This window comes from Anomaloglossus baeobatrachus, chromosome 3, assembly GCF_048569485.1.
Source record: "Anomaloglossus baeobatrachus isolate aAnoBae1 chromosome 3, aAnoBae1.hap1, whole genome shotgun sequence".
NCBI lineage: Eukaryota > Metazoa > Chordata > Amphibia > Anura > Aromobatidae > Anomaloglossus > Anomaloglossus baeobatrachus.
Window position 1 is genome coordinate 555,942,012 of NC_134355.1, and position 15,692 is coordinate 555,957,703.

Below are 15,692 nucleotides of genomic sequence, written 5' to 3' on the forward strand. Positions count from 1 at the left end.
AGCAAAAAAGCAGGTAAAAAGCAACGTGCGCACATACCCTTAGGTTTATTGAGAAATTTCTGAATTTCTGCTGACAGGTTCCCTTTAAAAAGCTGCTTTTTACAGTCCCAGCAAAGTCTATGAGATTTCTGAAATCTCATGCACACACACACAAACACATCAGGTTTTTTTCCTGACTGTTTTGTCAAATACCTGCGTTTTTGGTCAGGTTTTTAAAGAATGAGCATGTCAATTCATTGCTGCAGATTTTCTGCGTTTTTTCATTGTTACAATCCATTTTATAGAAAAAAAAGCAGCAAATCCGCACAAAAAATGCTACTAAAAAACGCATGAAAACACACCAAAAACGCAGATCACTCAAAGGAGATTTCCTGACACAAGATCAGGGTTTGGTCAGGAAAAAAACTTAACAAAAAAGCCCTGTGTAAACATAGCCTTAGAGAGGATTACAAGCTGACCGCTTGCAATCAGGACAGTATAGAAACCTAAGGGCGCTCTCACACATCCAGCTTTTCGCTAGTTTGCCGGTTGCGGCGCACACCAGTACAGTGTATACAGTACAGTGGCAGCGCGACAAGCTCCGGTCACATGCTGTCATGTGACCGGAGCATGTGACCCGGAAGTAACAGCGCTGTATTGTATACACTGTACTGGCATGCGCCGGAACCGGCAAACCGGCGAAAAGCCGGATGTGTGAAAGCGCTCTAACTCTATCACCAGCAACATGCCGAGGGGAAATGCAATTATATAAAGACGCAGTGGTGAGGGATAGTGATTAGGAGCTGAAAGAAAAAGATCTCCGCAGGGTCCTAAAGGGGAAAGAGAAAACCTTAACAGAGAAGATACACAAAATTTCATTTACACGACAGAGGAAAGGATGGGATATCAAAGAGCAGTTTGTGCAGACAAACGCAGCGATCTTCTACAGTGGGACACAACAACTGTGACAAACCCATGACACAAACCCTTTAACGTTTAAATCGGTTATTGTAGTTATCATGTCCCAGCAGCAGATGTGTTTCCACCTAGTTTTATGTCATTGGCTTTTTCTGCTGTCTGAATTTCATTATAAAAGTTGTATGTAAAACGTCCAAAATTACAATCTTACACTTATACAGGCCACATAATGCACAACTGTGTGCCACCAAGGCCTATTCTACTGCATATCTAAGGCTATGTTCACATTATGTTTAGGACAGGTGATACAGATCACACTTTTATGGCTTCCTAAAAAGACGGACCCTTCTGGAAAGTAGACCAGACATTGTACAAAGACTCAGCCCTCCTCATTATATTGAATGGTTCTGTCGGCGATCCCATCCAGATCCTATTTTTTTCATGGTTCAGACAGAAAACCCCAATGAAGCTCAAATGTGGCCTGAACCTAATGTGATCCTGGCTTCATGCATAAAGGGGTGCCTGGTCCTACCTGCGGCCTCATAGGACATCTCTGAAGTCTATACCACATTCAATAGGTGAAAGCTGCCAAACTGAAAATACAAATGTCTGAAAGGAGCACATTCTGCTAAAGCAGGTAACATCACATGTGATATACTCACTGCCATATATTAGGCTATGTGCGCACGTGTGCGCTCTGCACTGCACCTAAAAGGTGCGCTTCAGAGCGCAGCTGAAAAGCTCCGTTCTGAAGCGCATGGTGCCGGCGAGAACGTGCGCTCTGCCTGCAGCTCCTGCCATAGACAGAGCAGGGGCTGCCGGCAAAGCGCACGGAAGAAGTGACATGTCACTTCTTAGAACGCACGCTTCGGGCAGCAGCCGAAGCGCTGCACTCTAAGACGCCACGTGCGCACGGCCCCTGCACAATCTCCATAGATTGTGCAGGGGACGCAGGACGCATGCAGTTACGCTGCGCTACAAAGCGCAGCGTAACTGCATGAATTACGCACGCGTGCGCACATAGCCTTAGAAACAAAATTCTCAAAAATGAGCTAACCATAGCATCACAAGGCTAGCCTGGGTATAGCTAGACCGGTGTATGCACTACTCAGAATTACATTTTAAGAACATGAGAAACAGGGCAACTTGTGCAAAAACTAGACAATTTTATTAGAAAATCATAAACAGACATCTAATATATAAAAATTTAAAAACAACCACAGGAGAGTGGAAAGGAGGAAATGATGAGAAATTAATAGGAAAACAGGTTCTCAATTGTAAGTAATATAAATGCAGAAAACAAGACCCAATAAATCTCAAGAGAGGAAGAAAAGTACAAATATAATAAGTAGTACAGGGGAAATTTGGGAACAAGTTTTAAAAATAAATATACAGTTAATCAAACAAGAAAACCATATATACCTAAAGTGCAAGTGCAAAAAAGTGCAAATAGGGATAACTCCTAAGCCATCAAAGACCCCCAAACAGGACCAGAGGACCACCAACGCGCGTTTCGCTAAGGTTTACACGCTTCTTCAGGGAGGAAGATCCTAATGGCATGTGTACAATGAGGGCTATTGTGGCGCCCCTGACCTGGTCAGGCACCACTGAGTACTGCACCCATGCTGGGGACAGTACAATACAGGTAATCCAGAAGGCTGACCGAGGTGTGACTACACAGGCGCATAGTGATCAGGTCTCACACATGTACCTATGAGAGGACCCCTGGGGATCCCAGGAGGGGGAAAAGCCTTCACCTCCACTGGAATAGTGGAGGGGGCCAAAAGCCTCCATCTCCTCTCAAGGGGTGTGGTAAGAGAATCTGGTTGCTAGGTGGCGTAGGCAGGCACAAAAGGGAAAAGAGAAGGAGGAGTAAACAGTCTGCAGCAGAGTGTGGAGGAGTGAGGAGCAGGAAAGTGAAGCTCTGACAGGAGCAGCAGTGAAGGTCCCAGATGTGAGCCGGTTCAGAGCAGAGTCCAGGGAGCTCCGAGGAGAGCTGACCCCTTCCCCTGGGCTGCTGTAGTCTGACGGCGTCCGCGCAGTGGCTACCGACGGGGGAGAACGGTCACCTAGGAGTGCTACCCGAAACCCATCTCCAGCTAGAGAGAGAGCACAGAGTGGGAAGTAAGGAGACTGCTAGGGAGAACCAGGCCCAAACGGGCGGCAGATCCCGGAGCGGGGATAGATCCACCTTTCCCTGCTAAACCTGCCGGTGTGGGGCCCTCAAAGCCCACACCACAACACCACAAAAGCCGCAGCCACGTAGCCACAGTTAGGGCCCATAGCTCACAGGAGGCAAGCAGCTGGAGTGAGCTGGTCCAGGCCACAAGCAAACGGCAAACGAAGGGGAGTGAGGCTTCAGCAACTTCCCTGGGTGACCCCCATAGGGACTAAAAGTCGGGGTCACCCCAAACCACCAAGGGCTAAGGAAGGCGAGTTGGTAGTCACCATCAGAAGTCAGCCTGAAGGATACCTGGTTCCCGCCTGGTTCATCCCAGCTACGCCCGGGTTACTCACCCCGCCACCTGAAGTGAGTAAAAACCCTGAAAGACATTCTGCCTGTGTGGAGTTATTCTGCGCCTTGTGGTTCTACGCACCTACACAGGGCCCTGGGGCTTGCCTCACTCTCAGGAGGCTATTCCAACTAACTGCACTCACCATCAGCCCCAGGCGTCCCTCAACCTGCAGTGGCGGTCCCTACTGGCCGCAATACTGAGAGTGGCGTCACGACAAAGAAGAAGATCTCCTACCTGTGACGAGATCCAGCCGAGTGGAGTCCCTGAAGGTAATGCACCGACACAACACCTGTGGGGCTTCACACTATAAATAGCCCCTCCAATTAGCATCAGTCCAACCAGTAACATGTGACGCAATAGTCCGGAAATGATATCTGTTACATTGGATATTTCCCCTGTACTTATTATATTTGTACTTTTCTTCCTCTCTAAATTTATTGGGTCTTGTTTTCTGCATTTATATTACTTACAATTAGGGAACCTCTATTCCTATTATTTGCTCATCATTTCCCCCTTTCCACTCTCCTGTGGTTGTTTTTAAATTTTTATATCCTATGTTTGTGATTTTCTAATAAAATTGTCTAGTTTTTGCATAAGTTACTGTGTTTCTCACTGCCATATATGTAAGATGAGGGACGTTAATAAGTTGTAAAAAAAAAACTAGTTTTTTTTTGGATACACGCAAATACAGTGGTATATAATAATTGCCATGATCCTCGGCCTCATATTGTTATCTGCTGTGTGTGCATAAAGCAGTGTAGCCTCTAACCATGAGGTCCGGCCTGACTTCCCGTGCCATGTCTGTATCTTCTGCATTGCCCCACGCCTAACCTCATATGATGCCATCTCATGTGAAGTAAATGAGGAAGTGTCAATATTCAGACCTGCTTCCTGTTAGACAAAAAAAACCAACAAAAATTTACCGTAATTGCAGTCTTATCATCCTGACATCATTGTAAACTCATTTGGCATCATCTTGCTTATAGGACCTGAGTAAATTGAGTTAATGCACAAATAAAAAGATTATTTATCTCTGATTTTTTTGTTGTTTTTTTTTAAGGAAAAACTAAAATCATGAGCCAGAGTATAATTTTCTATGCACACCCTGGTTCGAGCACCGACACTCACAGGAGATTAGTATTTCCGCTGATCAGAGCGATGCTGAAGCACCGCTCTGATCAGGAAATATGATCAGACTGTGCAGGCATAAAGTCCAATAGGGGGATTAGCAAAATCAATAAAAAAGTAAAAAAAAAATGTTTAAAAAATATGAACCCACTCCCTTCCTCCAAAAAAACCTAAAGCTATGTGCGTACTTTGCATTGAGTTTCTTGCAGTTCTAAACGCATCCTGTGGCAGAAATTGTCTTTGTCGAATTTGGTTTTGACCACAAAAACGCTAAAAATACGCTTGCGTTTTTACCGCGTTTTAGCTGCGTTTTTACCGCGATTTACATGCTTTTTCATTGCTTAAAGTCAGATGCGTTTTGAATACAAATACACTACTAAATAAAGTTTAAACATTCAAACACTATGAAAAAAACGGGAAAAAATGATAAATATCATGATTAAAATGATGCACAAAATAACTAATTTTAATAAAATTATAACAGTTTTATAATATTTATGCATAAAATAACGTTAAATTATGGTTTTTCATTAAAGGGAACCTGTCAGCAGAAATTTCCCCTAAAACCTAACAGATTCCCCCTCTGCAGCTCCTGGGCTGCATTCTAGAAAGGTCCCTGTTATTATTGTGCCCCCTTTCTGACCAAAATAAGAGTTTATAAAGAGGTACCTTTTTGGCTTCGGATTCGATAAATGAGACACGGGGGCGGGCAGCCTGATGGCCGTTATTCTGCCCCCTGGTCCTGTATGCCGCCCCCATCGCTGATTTCCATACTTTTGGACGCCGCCCACTGCTCCAGCCATCCCCGCGCATGCCCAGTGCCAGTCTCACGGGACTGAGCACTGTGACTGCTGGTGACGTGTGCGCAGGCAAGTGATTATGGGCGGGGCTGTGACTGTTATCAGCAAGTACCCGCCCATAATCTCGTGAGCGCGCAAACCTCTCCAGCGGTCACACTGTGCTCAGTGTAGATGCTAGACTGTATGGGCTGCTTCCAGGGATGACGTCCCTTTGTCACGTGATAGTATTTTGAACACGCCCCTATCACGTGACTCATAGACTTTGAAAATCAAAACGCATGCATTTTGGCATTAAAACGCTGCAGTTCAAAACGCTGTGGAAATGCATGAAAAAAACGCAAAGTGCGCACATAGCCTAAAAGTTCAAATCACCCCCCTTTTGCCCCATTGCAAATAAAACAATTAAAAAAACACATATTTGATATCGTTGTGCTCTGAAATGCCCAATCTATCAAAATATTAAATCAATTTATCTGATTGATAAAGGACGTAGCAAACAAAATCAAAACGCCACAATTACGTTTTTGGGGGTTTTTTTGGTCACCGCAATATTGCATTAAAAAATGCAATAACAGGCGATCAAAACATTGCATCTACCTAAACATTTTATAATTAAAAAACGTTACCTGAAGACGCAAAAAATGAGCTGTCACTGAGCCCCAGATCCCAAAAAATGAGAACGCAACTGGTCTTGGAAAATGGAGACAAAAGCGCAACTTTTTTTTTTTTTTTTACAAACTTCTGAATTTTTTTCCAACACTTAGATAAAAGTAAAACTATACATGCCTGGTATCTACAAACTCGTACTGACCTGGGGAGTCATATTTCCAGGTCAGTTTTACCATAGTCAACATGGTAAATAATAAAAAAATGTGGATTTGCACTTTTTTTGCAACTTCACCGCACTTGGATGTTTTCCCTCTTTCCAATACAATATAGGGCAGAATGAACGGTGTCATACAACACGTCCTGCCTTCATATGGCTATACTAACTGAAAAATAAAAAAGTTATGGCTCTTGGAAGAAGGGTAGGAAAGAAACAGAAAATCGCCCAGGGGTGAAGGGGTTAAAACCCCATTTACACATTGCAGGAAGATAAAAATGGAAAAAAAAATGTGAGTATCCTGCGGATTGTCAAATCTGGAACAATCTAAATCTTTTTCTGTTTCTTGATTTTTTACAGCATATTTTACCTTATTCATTGCTTTGTAATGGACAATGGTGAAATCTGCAGCCTAATCTGAACACACGCATTATATTACAGGTTTGTAATCAAATCTGCTGCAGAAATTTTCCGCAATGTGTGCACATAACCTAAACATGTATGGTACATCCCTCTAAGTGGATGTTATCCCATATACATGTATGATTTCATTCAGTAAAATGGGTGTTTTGTGTTCCCATAAATCAGACAGTACAATTTCCTGTGACTTTCTGTGGAACTACGAGTCATTTTTGTTGTGGTTTTGAAATCTTTTTCATTCTTTCCATAAATACCTCTTCTCATGTATATTCACTATTTGGATTCTAAGGCAATGTTCGCACGTTGCGTTTTTTTCCGCGTTTCTGCAGCGTTTTTAGCAGCAGCGTTTTTGCGCTAAAGCGCATGCGTTTTTGTTTTCCAGCAAAGTCTATGGGAAAAGCAGAAATCCTGTCTGCACTTTGCTTTTTTTTCTGCAGCGTTTAATTTGCATATTTGTGGTCAAAAACCATGCTGAAAAAGAAGCAGCATGTCAGTTGTTTTTGCCATTTCTGCAGCGTTTCCTTAACATTGGAGTCAATGAGAAATGGCAAAATGCACCCAAAAGCACAATTCCTGCGTTTTTCATGCTTTTTACCTGCTTTTCCACTGCGTTTTTGGCTCCAAAAACGCATGCTTTTCTGGACAAAAATTAATGGGTTCTAATGTTCCTTTACACACACACAATAACCGAAAATTTAAATGTTAAAAAATAATAAACTTCACCTATTTTTCTGTTAAAATGTGCATAACCACTATTTTTTCATTAAAATTGATAATTTCCCATATATTTTTATTAAAAGTTAATTTTATACTTTTTTTTCTCTTTTTTCATTCTTTTTGACTATTTCAACTTTATTTCTCAGTGTCTTGATCTACAAAACGCATCTGCAGAAACGCAGGTGAAAACGCAGGTAAAAAGCGCTGAAAACGCACTAAAAACGCGGTAAAAACGCATGCGTTTTTAGCGCTAAAAAATGGTCAAAAGCCATTTGGTCAAAAACCAAGGGAAGGAAAACGTGCAGAATAAACTGCAGGTACTCCGACGCAACGTGCGCACATAGCCTTAATCCTAAGTGAGGAAAGACAAATCTTTAGTCCCCATTTTTCTGCGGCCTCATTTTTTTTTCCGGCACATGTCCTCTTAGGGCGCGCTCACACATCCGGCATTTCACCGGTTTGACGGATGTGGCGCACACCAGTACAGTATGATACAGTACAGTGGCAGCGCCGCAACTTCTGGGTCACATGCTCCAGTCACATGACAGCATGTGACGGCGCTTGTTGCGCTGCCACTGTACTGTATACACTGTACTGGCGTGCGCCGCATCCATCAAATCGGCGAAAATCCGGATGTGTGAGCGCGCCCTTAGTGGGCGCTGGTGGAAATCTTCAGAACATTTCAGTCTATACTCAGTGAATCGCTCCTTCTGTTCCTCCAAGCTGAGACATCTCAGAATCTGATATCACAAGATGAAGGAACCTTAAGGGGGCTTTACACGCAACGACATCACTAACGAGATGTCGTTGGGGTCACGGAATTTGTGACACACATCCGGCCTCGTTAGCAACGTTGTTGCGTGTGACACCTACGAGCGACTGGCAACAATCAGAATTAAGGCCCCGTCACACTAAGCAACATCGCTAGCAACATCGCTGCTAACGAACAACTTTTGTGATGTTGCTAGCGATGTTGCTGTGTGTGACATCCAGCAACAACCTGGCCCCTGCTGTGAGGTCGTTGGTTGTTGCTGAATGTCCTGGGCCATTTTTTAGTTGTTGCTGTCCCGCTGTGAAGCACAGATCGCTGTGTGTGACAGCGAGACAGTAACAACTAAATGTGCAGGCAGCAGGAGCCGGCTTCTGCGGAGGCTGGTAACCACAGTAAACATCGGGTAACCAAGAAGCCCTGTCCTTGGTTACCCGATATTTACCTTTGTTACCAGCCTCCGCCGCTCTCACTGTCAGTGCCAGCTCCTGCTCTGTGCACATGTAGCTGCAGGACACATCGGGTTAATTAACCTGATGTGTGCTGTAGCTAGGAGAGCAGGGAGCCAGCGCTAAGCATTGTGCGCTGCTCCCTGCTCTGCACATTTAGCTGCAGCACACATCGGGTAATTAACCCGATGTGTGCTGTAACTAGGAGAGCAAGGAGCCAGCGCTAAGCGGTGTGCGCTGCTCCCTGCTCTGTGCACATGTAGCTGCAGCACACATCGGGTAATTAACCCGATGTGTGCTGTAACTAGGAGAGCAGGGAGCCAGCGCTCAGTGTGCGCTGCTCCCTGCTCTCTGCACGTGTAGCTCCGTGCGCTGGTAACCAAGGTAAATATCGGGTTGGTTACCCGATATTTACCTTAGTTACCAAGCGCAGCATCTTCCACGCGGCGCTGGGGGCTTGTCACTGGTTGCTGGTGAGCTCACCAGCAACTCGTGTAGCGACGCTCCAGCGATCCCTGCCAGGTCAGGTTGCTGGTGGGATCGCTGGAGCGTCGCAGTGTGACATCTCACCAGCAACCTCCTAGCAACTTACCAGCGATCCCTATCGTTGTTGGGATCGCTGGTAAGTTGCTTAGTGTGACTGGACCTTAACTCACCTAATCGTTGATCGTTGACACGTTTCCCAAATGTCGTTGCTGGTTCAGGACGCAGGTTGTTAGTCGTTCCTGAGGCAGTACACATCGCTACGTGTGACACCCCAGGAACGACGAACAACACCGTACCTGCGTCCTCTGGCAATGAGGTGGGTGTGTCTTTCATGCGGCTGCTCTCCGCCCCTCCGCTTCTATTGGACGCATGCCGTGTGACGTCGCTGTGACGCCGCACGAACCGCCCCCTTAGAAAAGAGGCTGTTGGCCGGCCACAGCAACGTCGCTAGGAAGGTAAGTATGTGTGATGGGTACTAGCGATATTGTGCGCCACGGGCAGCGATTTGACCGTGATGCACAAACGACAGGGGCGGGTGCTTTCACGTGCGACATCGCTAGCGATGTCGCTGCGTGTAAAGCCCCCTTTAGTACCTTCACTGTTATGAAATAGGATTTATTACTGCTCAGAATTTCACAGTTGGACGGAAAACATCCATTTCCCATCGTACACATTTATCGGACAGTGACAGGTGGGATCCGCACCTATTATACATTTATGGCATATCCTATATATGACGCCCACAGCACATATAATACAGTTTCATCATATAAAGTTTTTTATTTAGAATTTGTTCTTCAAGAATGTAAGATACTCTGTATACAGATAATGTGCATAGATATTCCTCAGTGTATTACTTTTTTCATTTGCAAATAGCCTCTTCAGAGGGCAAGAGAATAGGAAATTTATTGCCACCTATTGCAGGTTGCAATCGCTTGTTAGTTGTATAGATAGTGCCAGGCGCTAACATATCATTGGTGCAATAGGGGTCCATTTATTTCGCAAAACCATGCAGAACTGTGCATTAGGGTACTTTTCCACTTGCGATTTTCATGTGCGAGTGTGATCCGATAAAATATCAGATTGCACTCGCACCAGTGCAAAACTATGGGGCAGTGTCCATCTGCGATTGATTTCTCAAGCCATATCTGCATGCGGAATTAATCACAGCATGTTGCGTTTGGCAGCAAGTCTCAGCTCACGCAACCCCATACAATCTTATGGGAGCGCGTAAAACATTGCACTGTACTTGCATGTAATCCGAGTGCAGGCGATGTACGCAGAGACAGACAGCGGAGGAAATGGGGAGAAAGTGCTCCCTCGCTCCTCTCTGCAGCCGTGATCCGATCGCAAGATCGTATCACAGTCACATGACCCTCGGCTGAAGTTCACAGCAGAGGGTCATTAGCAGATCGCTTCCGATGCTCTCGCATAAGAAGCTATGCACAAGTGGAAAAGTACCCTAAGGCTATGTGCCCACGGGACAACGTGCCGCTGAAAACTTGTGGATTTATCTGGATTTTTTAGATAAATCCGCAGGTTTTATAAGTACAGACACTCCCCATGTTATCCTATGGGATTTGGGGAGTGGTGTATCAATGCTGCGGACGTCCCGCAGCCGCACGTAACTGTATGTGAATTATTCATGCGGAAATACCTGCGGAATTCCTGCCTTTCCACTATGGAGAAACAGGGCAATAATTCCGCAGGTATTTCCGCACTTGTTCCGCAGATTTACCGCAACAAAAATGCTTGAATGCCGTAACAATGCATAGCTGCGGATTCTGGGCAGCCGCTGTGGTAAACCTGCAAAATATCTGCGGGTACATTGTCCCATGGGCACATGGCCTAATGATGAGCTATAGAATTGCAGAGGGACCATATACTGTTTTTGCACAGCAGTCCTTTTCTGTCTGTGTCCGCCAGTGGATGGTGCAATACCCAGAGCTGGCTCCCCTGTGGTGCAGGAGGGGTTAACATCTGCATCAGCTGAGTGTCAGGCTCCCAGCACCTCCCCTGGTGTCTAATGTCAGTCCACACAACAAGCCTCACTAGTGCTGGGAAAGTATATCCCACCCAAGGAAGTGCAGCACAGTCTCCAGCCCCCAGTATATGTGCCCCAGCTGGTGAGGAGGTGAGTGTGCCATGTGCTGCAGAGCTCCCTTCTGGGATGTGGCTGCAGATTTTAGGGCTTGGGGTGTAATTCCATCATTACTTTTGGGCTGTGCTTGTTTCTCACTGTGCACAGATAACATTTGCCAGAGTTTTCACTGATCAGGTCTTCCATGACTAACCGTCTAGAATTGTCATTAGCGATGAGCAAATCTTTAAAAATGCTATTTTCCTTCCATTCTCCAAACTGTTGATTAGTTATTGTGGATCTGTAACTGGGCAGACCTGTTCTACCATCTCCACCAGTGACTTGTCCTCTTTAACCTCCAGTGCAGCTACAGTCAGAGCTGTGATATTCTAGGCTGAGACAGGTTCAGGGCTGTATGTCAGAATGTCCATAAATCGCAGTAAAGTCATTCAGAACTATTATTTACTACACTGAGAACAATGACATTTGCAGCATGAGTCTGGTTTTGCTACAATCTGCCTCCAACTTTATTATATAGCGTACGTCTGTATGTGAGAACCGCACCTATCCGATAGTGCCTGGAAAGCCATCATATCGCTGATGATATATGGATAGATTGTGACCAGGCTGTGATCACACATTCAATAATCCTATTAGAACCGTGGGGAATCAGTTGACAAAAAAAGTTGTGCACACAAACTTTTTAGTCCAGCTAAAAAAAAAAAACAAAAACCAGCTGGATCTGTAACATTTCAATTCTATCGAAAACCGATCCATTAAATAGTCTTAAATTTGTAATGTATCCACTTCATATAGAAGAAAATGGATGGCCATTTAACAGATCCCTTTTCCATAGACTTCCATACAAAAAAAAAATACAGATCCAGCTTTTTTTTTTTTTTTTTTTTAGCTGGATTAAAGTTATGTCTGTACAACTTTCTTTCAATGGATTGCTGATGGATCCGTTGTAAGGTACATGCACTGTTTTGATCATGTGACTCCCCTGGCAAAACCAGGTTGTCACAGGAGACTGCATCAATCCTAAAGGTGCAGAACTCTCTCCTCCTTGCCCTACCAACACAACCCACACACACAGGTACAACACCAGCCACAAAGCCCCCCCCCCGAGGACAATAGGGACACACCAGTGGACTGGGCCAGGCAGATGGTGACGCCCACCTAGGGGTCCTGAGTTGTCAGGGGAGGGAACACAGACAGTGTGACTGTGTAGTAGACGGAGGAAGTGAGAGGCGTTAAGAGGTAGTCAGGGGTTGTAGCTCCTGGACTACCTGAGCTGACTAGGTGGCAGACGGCAGAACAGGGCCACAGGCGACGGAGATCCGGTCGCGGGAGACTTTAAGTGGACCAGGGCAGGGTTGTAGCCCGCTGGTGCCGACAGCGGGAATCCGGTCCGGAAGCCGTGCACAGTCGGAGTGTCTAGTGACCCTAGGGCAAGGACAGCTTCAAGCCCTTTGTCAATTAGCCAGCAGGGGACAAGATTCCACGTCTTGTCCCACCAGTGAGCCCAGATAGAGTGAGACGGAAGCCCAACGCGGGGGATAGGGCGTCTGCAAGTGCCTGCATCCCAAGGGCATGCCTGCATCCCAAAAATCCCAAGGGTCAGATCTCACGGGCAACAGCTCCCACAGCAAAGACACTGGGAGCGGACTTTTCCCGTTTCATGTGGACTAGTCAACACACAAGACAAAACACTGAAGTGCAGGAGGAAGGGCCCCTGTCCTGTCAACCGGTGTGTGGGACCCGAGCACACCCCTTCGTAGGCTACCAGTATCCGGCACTTGGTTTACTACTTGGACTTGTGTGGTTTATTCAACAGTGAGTACATTGGTGTCATCCGGTCCAGCCTGCAGACGGTGCCCTAGCACTGCAAACCACCTACACCTGGGCCTCGGGACAACACCTCCCCTACCCGTGAAGGGGATACCATCTTGCTGCCCACTCAATCAGCCCCGGGTGTCCCATACAAAAGCAGCGGTGGTGTCACCAACAAATCACAGCAACCCACGGGTGGCGTCACTGACAAACTGTAAATACCGCCTTTATATTGTTGTGCGCCCCCCCACTCATGACAATCGCCTACTATTGCATTTTATTGCAATATTGTGCCACCAAAAATTTTATTTTTTTATTCTTACGCCCAATACCGGTCATATTATTTGATTTGAGATATTGATACATTGAGAGCTTCTTAAAGAGGCGATGCCAAATGTGTATTGTTTTTATTGGGTAAAATGGGGGGGTATTTTAAACTGTTAAAAAAATAATGGACCCCTCCTTTTTTTTTTTTTTTTTTGTCTGCACCGTCCGATCACTGTAGAAGCTTCTCCTGTGAATGCCGGCGCTATCCGACGTGTGGGGGAATAGATGTGGGCTCAACATGCAAGCCTGCATTAGGCCGGTTTCAGACGTCCATGTTTAATCTGGTACAAGTCACACGTGTGGTTCTGGTCGCGCATGTGTCATCTGTGTTTGCATACATGTGACACGTACCGGAGAAAACACAGGTCGTTGAAATAAAAATATTTTCTGTATTCACCTGTATCAGAGCTGCTTTCTTCGGCTGTGCTGCCTTCCGCTCCTGACCCCCGCTCATTATATTTATTGTAATTTTCTCATGCACTGTATTGGGAAAATGTACAGGGCCAGTATATATTTATTTTTATTTTTTATTTTTTTTTTAAGGGCTACACACAGCTATCTAAGAAAGATCTGTTTGAAAAGTGTCTTAATTTTATACAATGTAGAACAGTAACAAATATTTTCACAATAACAAACAGGATAGACAGAAACTAGTTATCTGCTCCATTGCCTGAACTTTCTGAAGTCCCCATGTCCTGGCTAAGTGGAGATAACTCATCTGGGGAGGTTAAACAAATTGTCTTCTGACAATGTCCAGTGCGTTATGGTGACCACATAAGATGCACATTTTTTGTCCCAAATAAATGCTCCCTCGGTATGTATGTATGTATGTATGTGTGTGTGTATATGTGTATATATATAAAATATATATATATAAATATTTTTTTTTTTAAGTGAGATCTATTGACTGGAAAAGCTCAAACGCTGGCAAAAACGCAGAAAGAATTGTCATGACGCATCTTTGTGGTCACCACAAATACGCAGCCAAAAAAAGCTTGAACGTGCGGACAAAAAAGCTGAAATCTCATAGACTTTGCTGGGGAAGGAAATGCATGTAGTTTTGGGACCAAAACTGAACCCAAAAAAGTGCAAGAAATGCAGCAAAAAAACGCAACGTTCGCACAAGGCCTTAGACTATATTCTGATGTACTGCCCCTACAGCAGTCAGACTGCTCGGATCCGGGGTTGCTGTGGCTCGAGGGTCTCCGGACCCGGGGGCTTGCAGCCACTCAAATGAAAAGGGGGGTTATTTATAGGGGAAAAGTGTCCGTGACGCCACCCGTGGTTCGCGGTAAGGGGAGTACCACCGCTGCCGATGGGAGTACCCGGGGGAGATGGAGTAGGGCAGCCAGATGACGTTCCCTTCACAGGTAGGGGAGGCCCTGGGACTCGGGATAGTGTAGGAAAGCATAGTGCAAGCTGGATGCAGGGGAGTACAGCGTACTCACTCAGGCCATGTTGATGTTGGTGCGACCATTAAGCAGACTCTGACACAGGAGTAAACCAAATCTCTGGGTGCCGCTGCCTCTCTGGGGAGCTCGTCCGGGAATCTGTTCCCGTTGGTATTGCCAGTGGTCCAGAGCCTGCCTCCATGCACTAGTATTTAGATGTTCTGAGTGACCCCTCAGCCTGAAGCTGTCGTGGTCCCACTCCCTATCCTTAAATAGGGGAGCTGTGTTCTCGATGGCTGACACTTATGATTTCAGTGGGCCGCATAAGCTGAAAAGCCCTATCCCCCTCGTTGTGTTGGTGCCTTCGATCTCTGAGCTCTTGGGGAAAGTTCATAAAGAGACTATCCTCCACAGGTGAATTATCAGGTTGCGTGAAGCTACTCCCTGATCTAGGGTCCAGTACCCTGCCGTGCTCGGTACCGGTCCGGTTACTAGATTTTCCGGTGCCGACCGTTTTCCAAAGCTAAGTCTGGGCACCCTTCTCCAATACCCTGCGCCCTTGTCTCCGACTCCTCCGGTCCCAGACCACCGTCTGCAACCTAAACAACGTCTCCCAGGGAGCTACGACTCCCTTAGCTCCTCACTCTTTGAGGGCTACCACTCAAATGACTATGTCCCTCCCATCAGTCTGCCTGACCCCTAGACGAGTGTCCCTTTTCCAGCTAGATCACCCACTGGTGTGCCCGACAGGGTCTGGTGTGAGGTGTGGCTAGGATTTGGTGCTGATGGAAGCAATACCAATAGTTAGGATCCCAGAACCATGGAGGGTGAGTTCTGCACCATAAGGGAAGGGGTGCAGTTCCCTGTGACACCCTGAATAGGTCAGGGGCGTCACACTGACATCGATCATTTTTGTTGGTGTATTTTTGCTGCTCAAAAAAAAAATAAACCACAGCATCTTCCAATTCCCACTCGAGAAAGAGGAGGTTCACACGAGCATATGAAAAATTGATCATATTTTTATCCAGGAAAGTGGGATTATTTATTTTTTTTTTT

The 15,692-nt window shown here is 45.7% G+C and overlaps 1 protein-coding gene across 1 annotated transcript in view; it reads left to right on the forward strand.

The window, feature by feature from the left end:
- The first annotated feature begins 11,033 nt into the window (after positions 1–11,033).
- Positions 11,034–15,692, forward strand: part of MOGAT1 (monoacylglycerol O-acyltransferase 1) — a 47,641-nt gene continuing 42,982 nt past the window's right edge. The window contains exon 1 of the mRNA XM_075338633.1: positions 11,034–11,139. The gene's annotated coding sequence lies outside the window, so the exon portion shown is untranslated. The remainder of the gene's footprint in view (positions 11,140–15,692) is intronic.